General features: G+C 46.5%; 1 long non-coding RNA gene across 1 annotated transcript in view; it reads right to left on the bottom strand.

The window, feature by feature from the left end:
• Nucleotides 1-130: 130 nt before the first annotated feature.
• The window catches only part of LOC137534534 (uncharacterized), a 253052-nt gene continuing 227491 nt past the window's right edge, over nt 131-25691 (bottom strand). Inside the window, exons 2-3 of the long non-coding RNA XR_011024367.1 lie at nt 5455-5550; nt 131-548 (exon numbers count right to left, since the gene is read on the bottom strand). This is a non-coding gene — a long non-coding RNA (uncharacterized lncRNA). The remainder of the gene's footprint in view (nt 549-5454; nt 5551-25691) is intronic.

The following is a 25691-nucleotide window of genomic DNA, read 5'->3' as shown; positions in this document are numbered from 1 at the left end:
CAGCTGATTGCCATGAATAGACCAGCACAAAATAGAACATCTCTCTGTTAAATTTTAACAAATACGTACATTCAAAAAGGAAGAAATCTGAAAATATAGGACTCTTAAAAGATTAGTAAAGCTGCCTACACACGTGAGATTTGAGAAGTATTTGAAAAACCAACAATTGATCTGCCGGGAATCATTGTAAATAGATTTGCAAAATACCTCCAAAGACAGTGACCACAGATATTTGTCTCTGGATAGTGTAATGGTTAAGGGCTCTGCCTCTGAAGCACTCAACCTGGATTTGAACCTCGACCTGAACAGCCAGCACCTATTCAGTAAGGAGTCCTTGGGTTAGACTCCCTAACACTGCTACTGCCTAATGAGCACTTAGTGGCTGCAGCTCTGGCACTTTAACTCCGCCAACAGAAAAGTGCAATATAAATGTTATTTGTCTTGTCAGTCTTTCAAATCCATCTTAACGGATATGGTCTGTTGATGATTAAACAAAGTGAGAATGAGATCACCAGATGTTTCTTAACTCTTGTTTGCAGAGTGCATGCCTGAAAAAGAAGGAAGTAAATAGATTATAAAAGCATTTCTTGGGTCTTTTGAACTGATAATTTACATTAGTACAAACGTGTTAAAAAGTTACTTTAAAGGGATACTGTAGGGGGTCGGGGGAAAATGAGCTGAACTTACCCGGGGCTTCTAATGGTCCCCCGCAGACATCCTGTGCCTGCGCAGCCACTCACCGATGCTCCGGCCCCGCCTCCGGTTCACTTCTGGAATTTCTGACTTTAAAGTCTGTGTTGCCATGTCCTCACTTCCGCTGATGTCACCAGGAGTGTACTGCGCAGACACAGACCATACTGGGCCTGCGCTGTGCGCTCTTGATGACATCAGCAGGAGTGAGGACACGGCAACGCAGGCGCAGTGGTTTTCAGACTTTAAAGTCTGAAATTCCAGAAGTGAACCGGAGGCGGGGCCGGAGCATCGGTGAGTGGCTGCGCCTACACAGGATGTCTGCAGGGGGACCGTTAGAAGCTTTGGGTAAGTTCAACTCATTTTCCCCTGACCCCCCAACAGTATCCCGTTAAAGAGCACCTGAGATGGGGATACAAAGAAGAAATATACATACCTGGGACTTCCTCCAGCCCCCTCCGGCCTGATCGCTCCCTTGTCATCTTCAGTTGCCACCTGGGTCGTGCGCAACTGGTCCCGGTAAGTTGTCCAATTGGAGCCAGTTGGCGCAAGGGCAGTCTAGCCACGCGCTGTCCCCCATCTTGCTCCCGTCGGCCGGAGCATTCTGTGCCTCTGCAGTAGTACTGTGCAAGCACAGAATGAACCCAGCAGCTGGAGCAAGACGAGGGAGCGCCCATGCAGCCTGGGCGCACATGTGTATTTGGCTCCGGACTGGAGGACTTTCCAGGGCCAATGGCAGAAGAATCAAGAGGTGGAGGAGTATGGCAAGGGAGCGATGTGCAGAATGTTCATGGTGACGGACGCATGATCGAGACGGGAGGGCGGACGGTCTGCAGATGCGCAGTTGCACACGGCTTCTGGCCAGGTCACGCAGCTAACGTAACCGATAATGGGAGAATGGAGGGCACCCAGAGAGCATGCTCAGTTCTTGAAAGAATGAACCACGCATGTGCAAAATGCTGATGGACAATGGGCGGGTGATCGAAGTGGGACGGCGGACAGGCCAGGCATTCACAGTTGCGCACGACTACAGGCAGGGCTGCACAGCTAATGGAGTCGCCAGCTGGAGAATAAAGGGGACCCAGAGAGCATTACTTATTCATTGTATTTATAAAGTGCCAACTGTCAGGAACCGGCCCGCGGCACGCCTGCGTATACGGGTCCCGACTGCGGGTTTGACCAGACTGAGAGGGGAAGCAGCCTTAGTCAAGTTAAAACAAGGCTGGGATCCCTCAGAACACCTCTCACTGCCACCACTAGCGGTTCGCTAGACACTTCCACTCTGCTGTCGAGTCCTCAGCGCGCACTCCGCGTTTTCGTATATGGGTCAGCTTTGCGCTTAGGCCGAATACGAGAACGCCACGCACCCACACACACAGTACAGTTGTACAGTAACACAGCACAATCAGACACTGACTTGTAATGCAAGTTACACTGTCGTGCAGCAAAACCCCTAACAGTCGTTCCGAACGATACTGTTAGCTACTCGCACTGGCGTTTCGTACGTTGGGTCAGCTGCGCGCTTTAGGCCAACGTATGACAAACGCCCCCACACACACAATGCAATTACAATTTCATATGGTAGTGTTGCTCAAACATACAACTAGGCACGGACTTATACACAGCTACACTGCAGTCTCCTTTAGGCTATGAGTGTTAGTTTAGTACGGCAGAAGTCAAGCTTATTAAATAATAATTTAATATTCCAGAAAAACATAGAACAATGCAGAACTTAATATATACAAAAGATTAAAAAAAACAAAGTAAAAATAGTTACAAGATAAAAGTTACAAAGATAACACACACAGATATTTGCGTAAAATAAAAATGGGGATTAAAAAAACGTTACCAACTTGAAGGTCTCAACGTTGTCGGCAGGAGCATGCCGCTTGTTCGACCAGAAGTCGAGATCAACTCTAGCTATGCGCTAACTCCAAGAGCAGATGATCACTAGGTATCTGTCTCTGCTTTTTATACTCTGAAGTGTCCCCTGGGGCATTTAATGTCCAGCCCCCAGGAACTAATGCAGTTTCCCCGTTTGTGACATCACCAAACGCTTGTCATAATCTTTCTTGTGATATGCAAACTTCAAAGGGGTCCCTGTTTTAGCTTCTTGAAGTTTGCAGAATTCAATAGGTGAGATTGTATCCTACCAGACATCAAAAAGCTTCCTTGCCTATTGAAGGGGACTGGTCCATTCACTGAAGACAATGGCAGCTGTCTACATTAATACAAAAGATCACAGCGTACAGTTCCTCTGGACAGCCAGAAACAGGTAATGAGGTTCCCTTTTGTCTGTCTATTGACACCACACACAATCACATTAATAGTCCATGAAGCTAGCTGCCAATATCTTCAAGCCATACTGGCTGACCTCCACCTCTGAAAGATATACAGCAGACATAAAAATGATAGAATAGGTTTCTGTACTCCCTAATATCATCAGCACCTCAATATATCTCCACACCAACATATTATGCAGTGCTGAGCATGGTTAGTTCTTGAAAAAATGAACCGTGCAGAGAATTCTCATGGTGATAGGCACGTGATCGAAACGGTCGGACGGACGGGTTGCACATGACTCCCGGATGGATTGTGCACCCAACGGAGCCGCCAGCTGGAGAATGAAGGGTGCTGAAGGACCGCACAGGCTATGGTGGGCTGGAGGGAGCCCCAGGTATGCTTAGTTTAGGTTTTTATTTAGGACTAATCAGTGTCCTTTTAAGCAAAATAAAGTGCGTAAAGTCTTACTGCACGATGAGTAGAGACGAATGCGATACATTACCTGCAATACATTATGCTGTACTCATCATGTGTAAGACTTTACGCATGTAATTCCTGAATAACGCAGTATGTTGCATATGTTACAGCGAAAACCAGAAGTCCGCCAAAGTGGGAACTGGTAAGCCATTTCTCAAAATGACCAATTTAGTTGTAACATCACTGACCAAAGTCAAACTTTGGCCAGCCAATGTGCCAAATGGCTTTCCTGCCATTTTACTATGTGCCTGTTGTTGTGTCACTATTTTTAACATGACAGAATCTGGAGAGGTGGGAAGGTTAGGATTAGACAGAGGAGAGGGGGAGGTTAGTGGTAGACACAGAAGAGGGGAGGTTAGTGTTAAGCAAAAGAGAGGGGAGATTAATCTTAAAGGAGAACTGTAGTGAGAGGTATATGGAGGCTACCATATTTATTTCCGTTTAAGTAATACCAGTTGCCTGGCAGTCCTGCTGATCCTCTGCCTCTGGTACTTTCAGCCATAGACCCAGAACAAGCATGCGGCAGAACAGGCGTTTCTGACAAATTTGACAGATATGACAAGATTAGCTGCATGCTTGCTTCTGGTGCGATTCAGACACTTCTTCAGCCAAATAGACCAGCAGGGCTGCCAGGCAACTGGTATTGCTTAAAAGGAAATAAATATGGCAGGGAGCTTAGTGTTATGCAGAGGAGAGTGTAGATTAGTATTAGGCACTAGAGAGGTGTAGGTTAGTGTTAGGCTTAGGCCTGCAGGTTGCACATTAACCACTTGAGGACCCACCCTTTACCCCCCCTTAAGGACCAGCGTTGAATTCTGTGATCTGTGCTGGGTGGGCTCTACAGCCCCCAGCACAGATCAAACACCAGGCAGAGAGATCAGATCACCCCCCTTTTTTCCCCACTAGGGGGATGATGTGCTGGGGGGGTCCGATCTCTCCTGCCTGCGTGTGGCTGGCGGGGGGGGGCACCTCAAAGCCCCCCTCCGCGGCGAAATTCCGTTTCCCCCTCTCCTACCTGGCCCCCTGGTGATCGGGGCTGCACAGGACGCTATCCGTCCTGTGCAGCCTGTGACAGGACGTCCCCTGTCACATGGCGGCGATCCCCGGCCGCTGATTGGCCGGGGATCGCCGATCTGCCTTTCGGCGCTGCTGCGCAGCAGCGCCGTAAAATGTAAACAAAGCGGATTATTTCCGCTTGTGTTTACATTTAGCCTGCGAGCCACGATCGGCGGCCCGCAGGCTATTCACGGAGCCCCCCGCCGTGAATTGACAGGAAGCAGCCGCTCGCGCGAGCGGCTGCTTCCTGATTATTTAGCCTGCAGTCGGCGACGCAGAACTGCGTCGCTGGTCCTGCAGCTGCCACTTTGCCGACGCGCAGTATGAGTGCGCGGTCGGCAAGTGGTTAAGAAGAAAACCCTTTTTTTGTCCCCTCACCAGACAAGGTATACAATACAGATAGAAGGTACGATGTACTCTATTTTACAGTGTTCCCCAACCCTGTTCTCAAGGCCCACCAACAGTGCATGTTTTGTGGAAATCCACAGAGGTAGTTAATCTAATTACCAGCCTGGATGTGTGTTATTTCCTGCAAAACGTACTGTTGGTGGGCCCTGAGGACAGGGTTGGGGAGCCTTGCTCTGTTACATCTTAAATTGGCCACATCTCTTGCCACTTCCCACAATGGGAACTGGCCACACTTCTGGCTTTGGCCCTAGCATATACACCCCTTGTCTGGTAGTGCACAGCATTATTACAACAAAACCTGATGCACCACAGACTCAACAAAACAATGTTAATTGGGCCCATTGTGCGACTACTGAAAAGTGTTGCTATGCAATTGCTATAATGCATGCAATTGGCACAGTGGGAATGCACCCTTTGTTTGTGTGTAGTTCGATCACAAAGACATTTTTATTGCTTATATAGGCAAATGTAGATAAATCAGGAGTGAGAAGAGTGGACAGAAATAATGTTATGCAAAACAGTTGTTTGTTCAAGAGTTACCTGTGCTGAGCAACCTGCAAGATTCAAAGAGGAACTGTAACCAAGGATTGAACTTCATCAAAAGGCGTAGCTGATACCCCCCTTCCCACAAGAAATCTACAAGGGTAAATTAACGGAAATAGGGATTTTTATTACCAAAAAAATTTCAATTTTAATTAATAAAAAACAAAAGATGCAGCAGTAATCAGAGGCCACCGAAAGAAAGCTCTATTAGTGGCCAGAAAAGGAGGTTAAATTCATCTAAGTGCTAGGTTGTATGACCGAGCAATAAATTGTTAAAGTGGCGAAGTGCTGAATTGTAAAAAATCACTTGGTCACTAGGGGGTGTAAACCACTGGTCCTCAAGAGGTAAGGTAAAAGGGGTTAGAGAGCTAATACTGTGGTTTAGGGAGGGCCCTACAGGTCGAGACCTCTGCAACCCTTATTGCTACGCCACTGAGGCCATAGTAAAAGCTGTACCGTGCCATTACTGAGACAGCATCTAAAGCAGATGGTGCATTTGTACCACCCTGTTCATGATCACTCATGTATACACCTGTTCGCTGTTACTAAACAGATTACTAATGATCTTTTTTTATTCTTTGATTCCATCTTGTTAATGACAGAAGAATCCCCTTTCAGCATTTAGTGGAGGCTGACTTGGCGCCTCTCCAGACTGCTACTAAAACAAATTCTGCTTTAACCCCAGGCTATTTCCTCCCTAAAAATAACAGTGAAATCATTATTTGGAATAAAGAGGATGCGGAGGTTGTACTTAATAAGAATGAACATAGAACAGATGCCAACTGAGAATTGACACGCTAGTCGGTGTACATCACCTACCAACTAGTTTCGTTTTCCTTGAAATTCAACCTAACAATACCCAACACCTGACATTTTCTGCAGTGCTGTATAGTCTTGTCCCTTAAAGGGAACCTAAAGCGAGGCCTCCATATTTATTTCCTTCTAAACAACACCAGTTGCCTGGCTATCCTGCTGATCTCTTTGGCTGCAATTGCGTCCACATTACACACATGAAACATGCATGCAACTAATACACTCAGAGTACCTGATCTGTATGCATGTTCAGGGTTTATGACAACGAGGCAATATGCATTGTTTAAAAGGAAATAAACATGACAGCCTCTATATCCCTCTTGATTTAGATTCCCTTTAACTGTCCCTCAGAGGGTCTCACAATCTAATCCCTACCATAGTCACATGTCCATCATAGTCTAGGGCCAATTTTAGGGGGAAGGTTTTCGCCCACATTCCAAAAACATACAGATAAGTTCATTAACTTATCTGTATGTTTTTGGAATGTGGGCGAAAACCCAGAGGGCCCAGAGGAGACCCACGCAGACTCAGGGAGAACATACAAACTCCTTGCAGATAGTGCCCTGGCTGGAATTAGAACCCAGGGACCCAGCGCTGCAAGGCGGGAGTGCTATCCACTACGCCACCGTGCTGCTAATGAAAAACAACTTAATCTATTGTTAATCCTAAATTATGAACAGTTTGAAGTCATACAAGAATGCCAAAAACAGCACTGCTTTCCAGATTTCACTACTAAAAAACAAACAAACAAAGGTGATACTTACTCTCTCTATACTAGAGGTAAAGACTTAAAATATATTCCAGAATTTCTGGTAAACTAAATTGGTTGACACCTTCCTTGCCTTAAAGAGACTCCGTAACAAAAATTGCATTCTGTTTTTTATCATCCTACAAGTTCCAAAAGCTATTCTAATGTGTTCTGGCTAACTGCAGCACTTTATACTATCACTGTCTCTGTAATAAATCAATGTATCTTTCCCCTGTCAGACTTGTCGGCCTGTGTCTGGAAGGCTGCCAAGTTCTTCAGTGTTGTGGTTCTGCTATGAACTCACCCTTCCAGGCCCCTCTCTGCACACTGCCTGTGTGTTATTTAGATTAGAGCAGCTTCTCTCTTCTCTCTTATCTTTTACAAGCTGGATAAATCGTCCTCTGATCTGGCTGGGCTTTTACATACTGAGGAATTACAAACAAGGGCAAAGCTGTTTGCAGGAAGAAAAGAGCAGCCTGAAACTTCAGTGCATGAGAGATGCAGGGGGAAAGAAACACACAAATGATCTCTTGAGATTCAAAAGGAATGCTTTATACAGCCTGCTTGTGTATGGATGTATTTTTCTATGTGTGGACATACATCAACCTACTTCCTGTTTTGGTGGCCATTTTGTTTGTTTACAAACAAACTTTTTAAAACTGTTTTTAACCACTTTTAATGCGGCGAGGAGCGGCGAAATTGTGACAGAGGGTAATAGGAGATGTCCCCTAACGCACTGGTATGTTTACTTTTGAGCGATTTTAACAATACAGATTCTCTTTAAAGAAGAACTTTAACCAAGGATCAAACTTCATTCCAGTCAGTGGCTGATACCCCCTTTCCCACAAGAAATCTTTACCTTTTCTCCGAATAGATCATCATCGAGGTCTGTATGGCTGATATTGTGGTGTAACCCCTCCCATGGTATGATGGGACCAAGGTCTTCCTGACAGTTTGTTGTCTGTGAACTTTGTTGCATTGTGGGAAATAATGGCTTTTTCCAAATGCCAAGCAAATAATATCTCCCTCTGTGCATACAACACTAAGTAAAGAACATACCGTACAGATCACCTGGCAGAGCTAAAGATGTCACCAACAATTATACATTTCAGAATCAGGGAGAGGAAAGATTTTACAATGGGCAAACACTGACTAAATAATCTGTAAATTAATATTGTAACCAATAAGCAATTTTATTCATCGTGTTATTTTCACTACAGTTTAGTCAACCTTTTCCCTTCAATATCCAGGCCACCAGATGAAGTTTGTGAGGTGTCAGGAAAAAGATGCAGCCCTGACATAACATTTGGGAGAGTTTTTGGCAGAATCATTGTTTTGTCTCTGACAATTAAGGGAGAAGAGGAAACCAAAGCCTCTTGGAGCAGTACAGAATTATTGCTCGTACTGTCGACTTCTCTGTCATACGTTTCTTCAGGAACCAAAACATTATCCATACTGGAGGAAAAGCATAGAGAAGCAGAGGAGGACAAGGCATCTACTCCCACTGCTGACTGACAATGGTTCCTCAAGAAAAACTGAAGTAGTTTGTGGTTGTGTATTGAGGCAAAAAAGATCTTACACTCGCGTTCCAAATCGCTGGATCATCTAATCAAACATTGTGTGATTCAGTGATCATCACTCGTCGTCTATCACGGTTCTCGATAAAAAGTCTGAGAGGTATACAGCCTTCAAATTCGACATGTTGTTTTCTGCCCAGAATAGGAGAGGGACAATTTCTGGTGATGATATCCTGCTGTGAGTTCCACCTTGATTTTGTATGTAGTTCCTCAATGCCAACTCACTGTTAGACCCACTGCAATCTGGATTTCGGCCTGCCCACTCAACCGAAACTGGTCTCACCAAAGTGGTCAATGACCTTGCCTTAGCTAAAGCTGAAGGTAAATACTCCATTCTCCTCCTTCTTGATCTTTCAGCAGCTTTTGACACAGTAGATCATCCCCTACTCCTCCAGTCCATGGGCATTCACGATCTTGCCCTGTCCTGGCTTTCATCCTACCTCTCCAACCGCTCCTTCACGACCGCCTTCAATGAGTCCTCATCCACCCCCAACCACCTCTCGGTGGGAGTCCCCCAAGGTTCGGTCCTTGGCCCCCTACTGTTCACCCTATACACATCCTCCATTGGCAAGGTTATCTCCTCCATGGGTTTTAACTATCATCTGTATGCAGATGACACCCAGATCTACCTCCACACCCCTGACATATCCACCACTACCATGGACAAGGTCTTCTCCTGTCTATCAGCCATCTCCTCCTCGATGTCCGCTAGGTTCCTGAAACTAAACCTAGACAAAACGGAATTTATGATCTTCCCACCCCGGACATCCATAAACCTCCCAGATGTGCATGTCACTGTTAACCACACTACCATTCACCCTACCTCTCAAGCCCGCTGTCTGGGTGTCACCCTGGACTCCGCACTCTCCTTCACTCCCCACATCCAAAACCTCACAAAGTCCTGCAACTTCCACCTTCGTAACATCTGTAAGATTCGCCCTTTCCTGACCTCTGCCACCACCAAACTCCTCATCAATGCCCTCATAATTTCCCGCCTTGACTACTGCAATGCCCTGCTGTCTGGTCTCCCTATGACCCGAACAGCCCCACTGCAGTCCATCATGAATGCAGCAGCCAGAATTATCCACTGCTCCCATCGCTCCACCATGGCGGATCCCCTCCTTGAATCCCTCCACTGGCTTCCTATCCAGTCCAGAATCAGATTCAAGATACTGTGTCTGTCCTACAAATCTGTCCACAAAACCTGTCCAACCTACATTTCCGATCTTACTCAGAGGTACACACCTAGCCGCTCATTCCGCTCTTCCAATGAACTTCGCCTAACCACCCCCCCGCATCACCCAGTCCCATGCACGCCTCCAGGACTTCTCAAGAGCTGCTCCAACACTATGGAACTCCCTACCTCCACCCATTAGGGCAGCCCCCTCCTTCAACATCTTCAAGAAAGCCCTCAAAACTCATCTTTACACTCTGGCCTACTACCCCTCACAAGTGCTCTAAACCCACAGCTGAACTCTGGTCTCCTACCTCTCGTGTCCCTACCTCTCCCTTTAGATTGTAAGCCTTTGGGCAGGGTCCTCCTCCTTTTGTGTGCAACCTGATCATGCACCTCCATTACTGTGAACCCATGCTAGGCATCTGAGTGAACCTAACTCGCCTAATCTACATGCTCCCCTCCAGTGACTGACTAAGCATTACCTTGTACTCATACTGTGCTGCATGATCTGATGTTTCTTGTATTCAGGTATTGTCATTTTGCTGTATGTCACCCCTAAATATTGTATGTATCCCTATTTATTGTCCAGCTGTAACGATCGGTGTAACACAGAGAGGGTCTGATTACCAGTGATCTGCAGTATCACCGAGAATACAGATATATACCCGATTATTGATGATCTGCAGTATCACCGATAATCAGATATATCTCTAACCTCTGGACACCTGGGTGATAAGAGTGTTTGGTGCAACAGAAATACTTTGAGGACTGCACCTGAGGAGCAGGTGCACAACAGTAAGGAATACTGCACAGAAGTACGTTCCTTCCGTTAGCCTAGACTCTCCCAGGGGAGGAGCTAGGCTGAGAGTAGGACGGACAGAGAGTGAGTGACACCAGTGAGGGTGTCACTAACAGGTCTGGGAACTGCCTCTAACAGTAAGGCCAGTTCTCGAGGTTGGGCAAGGCAGGTCGTTAACACACAGACAGATAAGGTACAGATTCAGGAGACAGATACGGAATCCAATGGACAGGCAGAGTTTGGCAACTGAGTATCAGAATAGCAAGGTACAGAATCAGGAGGCAGGTACAGAGTCCAGGAACGAGCAGAGTTTGGCAACAGGATATCAGAATAGCAAGATACAGAATCAGAGATCAGAGGAATGGTCAGGCAGGCAGAAGGTCATAACAAATAATACAATACAATATTCCTAAGCTAAGGTGTGAGCTCCGTGATCATCAACACCTTTGGAAACTGACCTAGAACACAGATACTGACAAGGTCTGAGTGCTACCACGTAGTGATCGCAACGCCAGACACCAGAGAAATGACCAGCACCCAGTATATATACTATAGCGCTCTCCAGCGCCACCCCTAAGTGCTGGACCAATGAAAACTGGTGAAAATGTCAGCTGACTCTTCTCTGGCTGTCATATAAGCTCTGCCTCTCAGCGCGCGCGCGCGCGCGTCCTTCCGAACCTGTGTGGACTATCAGTCCCAGCCACACCAGACAAGTTTTGCAATGTATCTGCTGACTCGGGCGCGGGACCCGCCGCGCTGCTCTCCAAGCAAGCGGCGGCCTCCCCGCGTCCAACCACACTGTCATTAACATTGTCATGCGCGCAATCTGCCGCATCCAACGCGGACTCCACCGCTCTGCCCATGCGGCATGCGGCGGTTTCTCCGCGTTGTGCCGCCATGTTGGACGCGGAAACAGCCGCCTCACTGTGAGTACTTGCGGCGGCTTTTCCGCGTTTCCTCACAGTACCCCCCCCTGAGGAGTGGACTCCGGACAGCTCCTACCAGGCTTCTCAGGATGCAACGCGTGGAACTCCCTTCTTAATTTGTCCGCATTCATGCGACACTCAGGTACCCATGTTCTCTCCTCAATACCATACCCTTTCCAGTGAACCAGATATTGTACTGAGTTCTGTACTATACGTGAGTCTAAAATCTTCTCTACTTTGTACTCAGGTTGGTCATCTACCATCACAGGAGGAGGGGGAGTGGGACCCACATGGACTGCTGGCTTAAGCAGGGACACATGAAAAGATCTTAGGCCACGCATGCTGGCAGGAAGATCAATGGCATAAGTAACATTGTTGATCTTTCTAGTTACTGAAAACAGACCCACAAACCTGGGGCCCAACTTGGCTGAGGGCTGTTTCAGGGTCAAATGCCGTGTGGACACCCAGACTAAGTCTCCTGTCAGCTTGACCTTTTTGACTTTGAAACGCCTTCTCCAAATTATTTTTTACGATCCACCAAATGTCTTTAAATGACCCTTGCCAGGCCTCCAGAGCTGGAAACGGAGTGGAGGCGACTGGCAATGGGGAGAATTTAGGCAATCTCCCAGTCACTACCTGAAACGGAGAAAATCCCGAGGAAGAACTTTTCAAATTATTTTGCGCAAATTCTGCGAAGGGCAAGAACTTGACCCAATCATTTTGCGCTTCTGCCACGTAACACCTCAAAAACTGTTCTAATGATTGATTGACTCTCTCAGTCTGACCGTTGGTCTGTGGGTGGTAGCCTGATGAAAATGATAGTTCCATGCCCATTTGGTGACAAAATGCCCTCCAAAATCTCGAAAACAAATTGGACTCCCCGATCTGACACTATGTTTTCCGGAATGCCGTGCAATCGGAAAACGTGGATGATGAACAAATCGGCCAACTCCTGGGCCGAGGGGAGTCCTTTCAAGGGCACAAAGTGGGCCATTTTACTGAAGCGGTCGACTACCACCCAAATGACCGACATGCCCTCAGACGTGGGAAGCTCTCCAACAAAATCCATGGACAAGTGGGTCCACGGCTCACTCGGGGTGGGCAAGGGCTGCAACGTTCCCACAGGTGCCAGCCGAGAGGGCTTACTTTTCGCACAGACGCACACTCTCTAACATACTCCTTGCAATCTGTTGCCAGAGACGGCCACCGAGCACACCTGGCAACAAGATCCTGTGTCCTGGAGGCCCCAGGGTGTCCCGCGTTTTTGTGTGAGTGGAACATCTGCAAAATCTGAATACGGAATGGTAGTGGTATAAACATAACCCCCTCGGGCTTCCCCTCTGGGACGTCCTGCTGAAAGGGACTTAAAGTCTCTGTCCAGTCTTCCCAAGTCTCAGTTGTTGCTAGCACCAATCTTTGTGGGACAATGGTCTCTGGGACAGAGGGCTGTGCTGTCTCCGGCTCAAAGCATCTGGACAGGGCATCTGCCTTAATGTTTTTGCTACCCCGAGTGTACGTAATTATAAATCTGAACCTCGAGAAGAACAATGACCATCGAGCCTGACGGGGGCTTAATCTTTTAGCTCCCTCGATGTATTCCAAATTTTTGTGATCAGTGTAAACTGTAATCGTATGTTCTGCTCCTTCCAACCAATGACGCCATTCTTCAAAGGCCAATTTAATGGCCAGGAGCTCCCTGTTGCCTATATCGTAGTTTCTCTCTGCCGGAGAGAACCTATGAGAAAAATAGGCACATGGGTGCAATCTACCCTGCAACCCTGACCGCTGAGACAGCACAGCCCCTACCCCGACCTCCGAGGCGTCCACCTCAACAATAAAGGGATAGGCGGTGTCAACGTGTCTTAGGATGGGTGCAGAGCAAAACAAATCTTTCAAAGTGGAGAATGCATGCAGAGCTTCTGGAGACCAGTGGGTGGTATCTGCCCCTTTTTTAGTGAGACTGGTAAGGGGTGCAATGACAGTGGAGAACCCCTTTATGAACCTTCTATAGTAATTAGCAAAGCCTAAAAATCTCTGAAGAGATTTCAACCCTACAGGTTGAGGCCATTCCAGAACAGCAGAGACCTTGGCAGGATCCATAGACAGGCCCGAGGTGGAAATTATGTACCCCAAAAAGGTGACCGATGTTACCTCGAAGATGCACTTCTCCAATTTAGCGTAAAGCATGTTCTGCCTTAGTTTGTCTAACACAAACTTGACATGAGTCCTATGCTCAGAGAGGTTGTTTGAGAAAATAAGTATATAATCTAGATATACTAGGACGAATTTGCCCAACACCTCTCTGAATACCTCAATAAATTGGTTATTGGAAGACGGCCGGGGCGTTACACAGCCCGAAGGGCATCACCAGGTACTCGTAATGCCCGTCGGGCGTGTTAAAGGCCGTCTTCCATTCATTGCCCTTTCTGATTCGCACCAGGTTGTATGCCCCCCCGCAAATCCAATTTCGAGAAGATCTTAGCGTTGGTGACCTGCGTGAATAAATCGTCTATCAAAGGTAATGGATAGCGATTCTTTACTGTAATCTTATTCAGACCTCGGTAATCAATACACGGCCGTAGGCCTCCATCTTTCTTCTTGACAAAAAAGAAACCTGCGCCCGCAGGCGACCGGGAAGGGCGAATGAACCCCTTGGCTAAATTTTCACGAATGTACTCCTGCATGGCCACTTTCTCTGTCCCAGATAAATTGTAGAGATGGCCCCTAGGGGGCATACAACCAGATCGGAGATCAATGGGGCAATCAAAAGGGCGATGTGGAGGTAACTTATCAGCAGCCTTGGGACAAAACACATCAGAGTACTCGGAATATTGTACTGGTACCCCCTCCAAATGAATCCTGGTCTGGCCCAGTGTCACCCTCCCTAAACACTGCTGAAAACAATGCTCTGACCAACTTGTTAGTTGACCGGTGGCCCAATTAATCTGTGGGGAGTGAAGGTGCAGCCATGGCATGCCAAGGATGACTGTGGAGGTTGTCATGTGTAATACAAAAAACTGTTTTTTCTCCCTATGTAGCACCCCTGTAGTGACTTCCACCTCTGGTGTTTGAGACAGAGGATGATTACTTTGCAGGGGGGAATCATCTACTGCTGTAACCTGAATGGGTGGTTTTACCGGGGTGAGCGGAATACCTAATTTCTTAGCAAATTCGAAATCCATAAAATTAGCTGCAGAGCCTGAATCAATAAAGGCCTCAGAAACCTCAGTTTTATCTTCCCATGTAACAGTACAGGGAAGAAGTAAGCGTTTATCCTCTAGGGGTAAAAGTCGCACGCCCAGGGTGTTACCCCCCACAACTCCTAGGTGGTAGCGTTTCCCGACTTGTTAGGACAATTCCGTACTCTATGACCCCCCTCTGCGCAGTAAAGACACAGCTGCTCAGACATCCTACGTCTCCGCTCCACTTGGGATAGTTTCGACCGACCAATTTGCATTGGTTCGGGTGGAGGCGAGACGGGAGGAGGTGGAGTTAGTGAAGGCGCAGCGTAGGACACCATTCTTACGCGGTTACTACCCCGGGTCTGCCTCTGATAGCGCAGCCTGCGGTCGACTCGAATGGCCGATGAAATGGCCTCATAGACTGTTTTAGGTTCAGGCTGACTTAACATAAGATCAGAGACCTCATCTGACAACCCCGATAGGAAACAATCCAAGAGGGCATAGGTGTCCCACCTGGCTGAAACTGACCACCTCCTAAATTCTGCTGCATAATCCTCGACTGGATACTTGCCTTGACGCAAAAGCTTGAGCTTTTGCTCAGAAGTTGAAGCAAGGTCTGGGTCGTCGTAAATTACTTCCATAGCTTTAAAAAATTCATCCACTGAGGTCAGGGCTAGATCTCCGGTGGGCAAACTATACACCCATGTCAGAGAATCGCCTCATAACAAAGTCTTAATAAATGTGACCCTTTGGGCCACAGTTCCTGAAGATCGGGGTCTCTCAACTCAAAGTAAGATAACACTCTACTTCTAAAATTTCGGAAGTCAGATCTGTGACCAGAAAATTTCTCAGGTACAGGCAAACATATGTCAGAGCTAGGAGGGGATCGCACCTCATTCACTGCCGTCTGGAGGGTTTGTAAAGAACCAGACAAGGCGTCAATCATAGTCCTGTGACTACCCAGCACTTGGTTGATGTTGTCCACCGAAGTGGCAAGTGCGTCCAGACGGTCAGAGTGTGCGTCCATTTGTATTTTGGTCTGGCGTTCTGTAACGATCGGTGTAACACAGAGAGGGTCTGATTACCAGTGATCTGCAGTATCACCGAGAATACAGATATATACCCGATTATTGATGATCTGCAGTATCACCGATAATCAGATATATCTCTAACCTCTGGACACCTGGGTGATAAGAGTGTTTGGTGCAACAGAAATACTTTGAGGACTGCACCTGAGGAGCAGGTGCACAACAGTAAGGAATACTGCACAGAAGTACGTTCCTTCCGTTAGCCTAGACTCTCCCAGGGGAGGAGCTAGGCTGAGAGTAGGACGGACAGAGAGTGAGTGACACCAGTGAGGGTTTCACTAACAGGTCTGGGAACTGCCTCTAACAGTAAGGCCAGTTCTCGAGGTCGGGCAAGCCAGGTCGTTAACACACAGACAGATAAGGTACAGATTCAGGAGACAGATACGGAATCCAATGGACAGGCAGAGTTTGGCAACTGAGTATCAGAATAGCAAGGTACAGAATCAGGAGGCAGGTACAGAGTCCAGGAACGAGCAGAGTTTGGCAACAGGATATCAGAATAGCAAGATACAGAATCAGAGATCAGAGGAATGGTCAGGCAGGCAGAAGGTCATAACAAATAATACAATACAATATTCCTAAGCTAAGGTGTGAGCTCCGTGATCATCAACACCTTTGGAAACTGATCTAGAACACAGATACTGACAAGGTCTGAGTGCTACCACGTAGTGATCGCAACGCCAGACACCAGAGAAATTACCAGCACCCAGTATATATACTATAGCGCTCTCCAGCGCCACCCCTAAGTGCTGGACCAATGAAAACTGGTGAAAATGTCAGCTGACCAGCTTGGTCAGCTGACTCTTCTCTGGCTGTCATATAAGCTCTGCCTCTCAGCGCGCGCGCGTCCTTCTGAACCTGTGTGGACTATCAGTCCCAGCCACACCAGACAAGTTTTGCAATGTATCTGCTGACTCGGGCGCGGGACCCGCCGCGCTGCTCTCCAAGCAAGCGACGGCCTCCCCGCGTCCAACCACACTGTCATTAACATTGTCATGCACGCAATCTGCCGCATCCAACGCGGACTCCACCGCTCTGCCCATGCGGCATGCGGCGGTTTCTCCGCGTTTTGCCGCCATGTTGGACGCGGAAACAGCCGCCTCACTCTGAGTACTTGCGGCGGCTTTTCCGCGTTTCCTCACACCAGCGCTGCGTAATATGTTGGCGCTTTATAAATATAATAAATAAACAAATAGGCTAACGTAGTTGAGTTCCTGATGCATACTGCTTTCCCAGCCAGAAGAGGTACAAAAGTTTGAAGAGCTAGATGGGCTGCTTGTATCTCTAAGAGATTTGAATTGTTTGATAAGGGACAACATGGCCACAGAGACTGAACCATCTGGTCCTGGCACCATGACCTCCATTCCCAAAGACTGGTGTCTGTTGTGACGTACAGTATGTCCATTGAGTAGCAAACGAATGAAAGCCATTGAGCAGATTTTCCTGATTGCAATACCAGAGTGAGTTATTCATTGAGTGTGAAATCACAATTTTTCTGTTGTAAGGTAACTCTGTTCCATTGTTGCAAGAAGGGAAGTTGAAAACCCCTTATGTGTCAGTGCGCCCACTTTATTATAGGAATAGTAGTAGCCAGGGCCGGGACAAGGCAGAGGCTGGACAGGCTGCAGCCTCTGAGCGCTTCCCCTCGAGGGCCCATTCCTCTGCACTCTCCCCGTTTGCCCCATTCATTTGCCTTCTCCCCTCCTGCTCTACGATCACCCCCACTAAACTAATCTCCCCGAGTCCCCTGATATTCCCCTCCTGTCTGGCAAGGAGCGCTCCCATCTGCCCTGAGCTGTAACAGCCGCGCTGTCATCAAAGAGATGACAGGCATGGCTGTGCATGTGCATTAGGCTGCTAGGCAACAGCCCGGCCTGCTGCCGCAGAAGCGGGGGGGTTGATTGGAGGCATACTACCTACACTGGGGGCATACCACCTACACTGGGGGCATACCACCTACACTGGGGGCATACTACCTACACTAGGGGCAGCTATGGTACTACACTGGGGCATACTACCTACACTGGGGGCAGCTATGCTACTACACTGGAGGCATACTACCTACACTGGGGCATACTAACTACACTGGGGGCATACTACCTACACTGGGGGCAGCTATGCTACTACACTGGGGGCATACTACCTACACCGGGGGCAACTATACTACCTACACTAGGGGCAACTATGCTACCTATATGGGGCAACTATACTACCTACACTGAGGGCAACTATGCTACCTGTATGGAGACAACTATGCTACTTACACAGCGGGCAACTATACTAGTTACCTATACAGGGGCAACTATACTACCTACACTGAGGGCTACTATACTAGCTACCTTTACTGTGGCAACCATACTGCCTATGCTTGGCTACCTACACTGAGGGCACCCACACATGAAATCCTACACTGAGGGCACCTATACCTGGCTACCTACCTACCTATACTGAGTCTGACGGCATTTTTTGGGGAGGGACTCACGACAGCTATAACGAGCGTTAAAAATTGTTGGTGCTATATATGGGCCTGTGTGTGCGCGTGCGTATGTGTGTACGCGCGCAAAGAGGATGGGGGGGGGGGGGGGGCACCAAAATCCGGTTTCACCGGTGCAGTGAAACCTAAGGCCGACCCTGTGTGTGTGTACAGTGAGTGTGTATGGTGTGTGTGTGTGTGTGTGTGTATGTGTGCAGTGTGTGTACAGTGTGTGTGTACGTGTTTGTGTGTACGGTGTGTGTGTGTGTGTGTACAGTGTGTACAGTGTGTGTGTACAATGTGTTTGTGTGTACGGTGTGTGTGTGTACAGTGTGTGTACAGTGTGTGTGTGTACAATGTGTTTGTGTGTACGGTGTGTGCGTGTTTAGCTCCCTCAACATCTTCCCAGTCCCCTCGGTTGTGTTGTTGCCAGCCCTGTAAAATCTATGACTAGGCTGAGTTACAGACTACTGTGAATGTGCAGTCCCGGCCAGGGCCGGGCCCGAGCCAGAGGCAGAAGAGGCACCAGCCTCTGAGCGCTGCACCCTGAGGGCAGATTTCTCATTCCTGGCTGGCCATCTGCCTGCCTCCCCTTTCTGCCTGCCGATATTACCTACAGTAACGGAACTCTCGCGCTCAGCAACCACCGCCCTCCCTGCCACCCACAACCACCATATCGGTAAGAGGCCACAGGAGCCATAGGTAAGTAATGCCTGTCACGGAACAGCCGTGAGAAACGCGGGCGAATTGGAAGGAGCCGCGCAGTCCAGTTTCTGATCGCTGTCTGGCTAAATTTGTGCAGCCATTACAGGAATCAGAAATTGACATTCCTGGTTTTTTAAAGTACAAGATTTTCTCCTCTACCCCTGACTTAGATGCAGGATGTCTTTTGATGTGTTAATTAGCTTAGAATGTTTATCTTTTATTACCTCTCTAGTCACCAGGCTGCACTCAGCAATTATAAAGAGTGCAATAAAAATTGTAAAAAAGAAATTAGGCTGGCAAAGATCGAAGCTGAAAATCAAATCGCTAGGGATATCAAATCTAACCCAAAAAAGTTTTACAAGTACATCAACTCTAAAAAAAGAAAGGTTGACTGTATAGGACTCCTAAAGGATGAGGGTGGGAACTCAATGGTGGATGACCAAGGTAAGGCAGAGTTATTAAATGCTTTCTTTGCGTCTGTCTTCACAAAGGAAACAGCACTGTTGCAAATTACAGAGGCAGAAGAGTCTCAATCTTCTAACTGTAATATTAAATACTTAACGCAGGAAGAAGTAAAGGCAAGACTGAATAAATTAAAAATAGACAAGGCACCTGGCCCGGATGGCATGCATCCTCGGGTCCTAAGGGAATAAGTTCAGTTATAGATAAACCCCTTTATCTTATCTTTTGTGACTCTCTTGCAACTGGCAGAGTCCCAGTGGATTGGCATACAGCCCACGTTTTCCCATTATTTAAGAAGGGCAAAAAATCAGATCCAGGAAATTATAGACCTGTAAGCTTAACCGCTTTACCCCCGGCGGTACGAATTTCTCCGTCCCTTTTTTCCCTCCTAAAAAACCAGGGACGGAGAAATCCGTACCTTCCACGCTCCCGCCGCTGTCTGCGCTACCGCCACTCGTGCGCGCGCACCCGCCGCTCGTGCACGCCGCCGCCCGCTTGCCCGGAGATCAATGAACAGGAAAATCCATTCCCGTTCGTTGATCTAAGCCCCAGCAATGATCTGCTGCTTCTTTCAGAAACAGCGCGATCATTGTGAGTCTCCCAGCCTCCTACTGCTTCCTGTAAGCGTCCTTCCGGTCGCTTACAGGTCGCATGTAAACATACTCACTGTGGCCATCTTGTGTCCAAATAGTAAACTACACCCTAATGCATTTTACACATACAAATAAATTGTTTTACATAATAAATTAACTCATTACCTCCCACACTCCCCAATTTTTATTTTTTTTGTAATTTTTTTTTAAAAAAATAAATATATACAATAAAAAAAAAAAAACATAAATAGTTACCTTAGGGACTGAACTTTTTAAATATTTATGTCGAGAGGGTATAACACTGTTACTTTATAAACTACGGGCTTGTAATTAGGGATGGACGCAAAACTGAAAAAAATGCACCTTTATTTCCAAATAAAATATTGGGGCCAAACATTGTGATAGGGACATAATTTAAACGGTTTTATAATCAGGAATAATGGGCAAATAAATTTCATGGGTTTTAATTACAGTAGCATGCATTATTTAAAAACTATAATGGCCGAAAACTGAAAATAATAATTTTTTCCCACATTTTTTCCTATTTTCCCCATTAAAACACATTTAGAATAAAATAATTCTTGGCAGAATGTCCCACCTAAAGAAAGCCTAATTGGTGGCGGAAAAAACAAGATATAGTTCATTTCATTGCGATAAGTAATAATAAAGTTATAGACGAATGAATGGACGGAGCGCTGAAAGGTGAAAATTGCTCTGGTGGTCAGGGGGTAAAACCCCTCAGTGGTGAAGTGGTTAACATCAGTTGTATGCAAACTATTTGAGGGGTTACTAAGAGATACTATACATGACTTCATAGTAGACAATAATCTTATTTCTCAGCATCAACATGGGTTTACTAAAGACAGGTCCTGTTTGACTAACATGCTCAGCTTTTATGAGGTAGTGAATGTTAATATGGATATTGGGAATGCTGTAGATGTGATATACTTGGACTTTGCAAAGGCCTTCGACACTGTTCCCCACAAAAGTCTGGTGCAAAAGTTGAGGATGCAAGGACTGGGGAAGAGTCTGTGTGCTTGGATAGGGAACTGGCTAATGGACAGGAAACAAAGAGTTGTGGTCAATGGATCATACTCAAAATGGGAGACTGTTAGCAGTGGGGTCCCACAGGGGTCTGTACTGGGTCCAGTGCTCTTCAATTTATTTATTAATGACCTAGTGGATGCAGTAGTGAGCAATGTTGCTATTTTTGCAGATGATACAAAATTGTGCAGAATAATCAACTCTCAAGAAGATAGTGTCATATTGCAACAGGATCTGGATAGGATGGCTATATGGGCACATAAATGGCAGATGAAATTCAATGTTGAAAAATGTAAAGTCATGCATTTTGGTCGTACCAATGGTCTAGCACCATACAAAATAAATGGGAGACAGTTGGGGACATCAAACTTGGAGAAGGACTTAGGAGTACTCATCGACAACAAGTTAAATAATCGTACTCAATGCCAAGCCGCTGCAGCTAAAGCTAACAAAATTTTGGGATGCATTAAAAGGGAAATAAAAACTCGAGATGCGAACATAATATTGCCCCTGTTTAACTCTCTAGTAAGGCCACATCTGGAATATGGAATTCAGTTCTGGGCACCACATTACAAAAAAGATATTGCAGTTTTAGAGCAGGTGCAGAGACGAGCAACAAAATTGATACGTGGGATGGAAGGTCTCACTTATCAAGAAAGGTTAGATAAACTGGGTTTATTTAGTCTAGAGAAAAGACGCCTTAGAGGAGATCTAATTAACATGCATAAATACATCAGAGGGCAATATAATAGCTTGGCGGATAAGCTTTTTGTCCCTAGGCCTTCTCAAAGGACTAGAGGACACGATCTGCGCATGGAGGAAAAACGGTTTAGCCATTTATTTAGGAAAGGGTTCTTTACAGTAAGAGTGATTAAGATGTGGAATGCATTGCCACAGGAAGTCGTTATGGCAAACTCTATACCTGCATTTAAAGGGGGCTTAGATGCTTTCCTTGCGTTGAAAGACATCCATGGCTACAATTACTAGGTAATGCCTAATGATGTTGATCCAGGGATTTTATCTGATTGCCATCTGGAGTCGGGAAGGAGTTTTTCCCTTTTGGGGCTAATTGGACCATGCCTTGTAAGGGTTTTTTCGCCTTCCTCTGGATCAACAGGGGTATGTGGGGGACGGGCTGGAGTTGTACTTTGTACTGGTTGAACTCGATGGACGTATGTCTTATTTCAACCAAAATAACTATGTAACTATGTAACCAGCTGGGGACTCTATTCAGAGAAGGCTTCCCTCCCCAGCAGGGGGCTACTCCAAACCTACTTTCCCCCTAGACTTCTTGGCACCGATGAATGGCCAATCTGAAAGCCGGGGTGGTATGATTTCCTGTCGGTATACGAAAACCGAATATCGCACAGCTATGAAATTCATATAGTCTTATTCGGTAAAATCTGGCCATCGTGCTGATATGAAATTCATTGTGATGGCCCGTCCGGTTATTGAGGTATGACCCTTCTCAAGAACTGGGTCCGCTGCCCTAGCCATGTCTGATGTCATATTAATCTGTATTTTCCGACAAGTATGAATCTGTTACCCCCCTAAATATAACGTGTATCGTTCATGAGTTACAGCATTTTATAAAGTTTAGCCCTAAAATCTCTCAGAGGGAATGAACTGTCATTGGTTGGTAATTCAGAGGGGGCTGGCATTGCCACACCCCCAAACCAGCTTCAGCAAAAGTATCTGCGAGGGGCCCTCCCCTCAGTCCTCCACATTCCATCTGTACAGAGCTGTCTGGTGCTAACCAGAGGACACATGGCTAGCGGCCATCTTGATCGGCCATCTTGTCTAAACTGAACAAAGGACATTTTCCATATTGCTTGGATTTTAACTTTGCTGAACTGAACAAAAGGAACTCTACAAGATTTCCCAGAACGGACATATTTCCACAAACCCTAAGTATTTTCTCCCTTTTTTTATTTCATACTGGCTATTACTGTTTTAATAATTGTTGAGTTTAATAATTGTCTGTATATATTAATTATTTGTATTGCTTTCAATAAACCGACGCTATCGTCAGTTGTTGTTCCAGCTACCCTATTATTCAGTACAAAAAAAACTTTAGGATAAGTGATGAGGGGAATTGAGTCAGATGACCACATTGGTTTTTATATAAAAAATATCAAAAAATGATTTATTATATATCAAAAAAGAAAACACTACAGGAACATATATTACATTTACATAAAAACAAGAGTCACCAGAAAATCTCATCCAGGCCCCGCAAGCACATCCAGCCATGCACTCCAAACACAACCTTTACCCCGGCCCTAGAAGTTGAATAACCAAGGTACAATGCTCGCGCTATATTGGTGGTCACACATATATTTAGCCACCTGAATGATAATGAACACAACGCCTGGATCACACTGATACTAAGCAACAAGCTATTCAAAGCAAGTTCAGTTGGCGGCTGCACGTGCACGCCCAAACTGTAAAAATGCACTCAAAGTGCTAGCCAGTCCAAAGCATGGGCCATCAGTGGTATAGCAGCAGACATGTGCACATGTAGGAAGATTCCTGGTCAGGGTTAGTGAGCAAGCATATGCATGAGGATTAGTTCTTGGTAAGAAATGCATGCAAAACATCAGAGAGTCATTGCATCAGCATATTTCATGACAGCAAGCAAAATGCTCTCCAGAAGCTCATATATCAAAAGCTCACAGGTGTAGATGGCATCAAACAAAGGAGACAATCAAATTTCTGATGCATATGTTACCAATCCTGTGTGATGAGGTGGCAAGGTGTCCAGCTATACGTAGCTACCATCCAAGTGGGAGGGCTGTTGGAGTATCCTCCTGCCCAGAGACAATCCTTGGATAGGTGGACCATGCAAAGTCGTTTGGAGATTGGTTTTTGGCTGGTAATGGCTCCACAACTCAGCGGAAAGAGGGTGAGATGATGGCGGCTCTCAGTAGCACCACGCCGGGAGACCCGACATGTTTCGCTGGCAAGCGGCCAGCTTTTTCAAGAGAGGCGTGGTTAGGTTTACAACATCCTATCGACACTTTTATAGGTCCGTCCTGGAAGGTCCACCGGATGTACGTCACGCTCCGGCGCAGCCATCCAATCACCGCCCGCCCGCCCCCAGCGCGAGGACAGTAGACACTCGCGGCTGAGGCTTGGGCGGCGCAGGACAGGATGCGCATCCGGCATGCACCCACAACTTCCACCGCGTGGAGCGCGGAAATCAAATACATCCAGCGCTAACAGCGTGAGGAAAGAAGGGGATACAGCCAATGGAGCGTGTCGAGCGGACCCAGGTACATGGACATAAATACAAACTAAATGTTGTAAGCACATATATTGCACGAAAAGAAATATATATATATATTCATCTTTGAGAAGTCTATCATAACTGGCCAAAAAACACCTTTCACTAATTCAAGACACACATCCACTTAGACATAATACTTTTTATCAAAAGGCCAAATAATGAGACCTTAAGACAGCACAAAAAATGCTGTAAGCAAAATCAGGGGAGCGGCCAAATTGCTCGCCACCCCCCCAAAAACAAATCAACAGTGGACAAGAATATACAAATCCCCCGCCGCCCCCCCCCCCCCCCCCCGCCACACACCAACCAGAGGGAGAGGGGGGAGGGGAGGGGAAAAAGAGGGGGGGGGCGAAACACACAACCAGCTTCAGCAAAAGTATCTGCGAGGGGCCCTCCCCTCAGTCCTCCACATTCCATCTGTACAGAGCTGTCTGGTGCTAACCAGAGGACACATGGCTAGCGGCCATCTTGATCGGCCATCTTGTCTAAACTGAACAAAGGACATTTTCCATATTGCTTGGATTTTAACTTTGCTGAACTGAACAAAAGGAACTCTACAAGATTTCCCAGAACGGACATATTTCCACAAACCCTAAGTATTTTCTCCCTTTTTTTTATTTCATACTGGCTATTACTGTTTAATAATTGTTGAGTTTAATAATTGTCTGTATATATTAATTATTTGTATTGCTTTCAATAAACCGACGCTATCGTCAGTTGTTGTTCCAGCTACCCTATTATTCAGCATACACAGGAACTGAACTCAGATCTCTGAAGAGACGCTACTATTGTTGATATCTAGACAGAATAGAGTGTGTTTAACCGTTTTATTCGCAGGACTAGTCAGTCAGTGGGCTTCTCTGTCCCATGGTAACAGAGGTGGTGGCAGTTACACCCTGAAGTAGTGTGTAAAGTTGTATTTCCGTAACCCACAGGCTCCCTTCTGGTCGGGCTGCTGCCAAAATTTCTGTCGGTTTCTGCGCAAAGATCGTGACCAAAGCTTGCTTGGTCTGTGTGCTGAAACCGATTGGAAGGCAATTTGCGGTCTGACCACTAGGGCTCATGTGACAATGCCTTTTATAAGTAATGGACCCCCCTTCCCCCAGTGGGACACTGAGGTGGGCTTGTTTACTCATGGGCAAATAGCGGGCATAGCTCCTGTGATTGAGGGTCATTTTGCGTACTACGCGGCCACTAGATCGTATAGTGTGCAGGCACATTTAAAGGGAACCAGAGACGAAGCACCCTTGTGTATTTTACCATAGAAATCAGTGGGAACATTAGAGAAAACATTTACCATGCTCTCTGTTCCATCCTCACTGCTAAAAGTGTCTGTTATCTAGCTGAGATAAGAATCC

Source organism: Hyperolius riggenbachi, chromosome 10 (genome assembly GCF_040937935.1).
Source record: "Hyperolius riggenbachi isolate aHypRig1 chromosome 10, aHypRig1.pri, whole genome shotgun sequence".
NCBI lineage: Eukaryota > Metazoa > Chordata > Amphibia > Anura > Hyperoliidae > Hyperolius > Hyperolius riggenbachi.
This window is presented reverse-complemented; position numbering and strand designations above follow the sequence as displayed.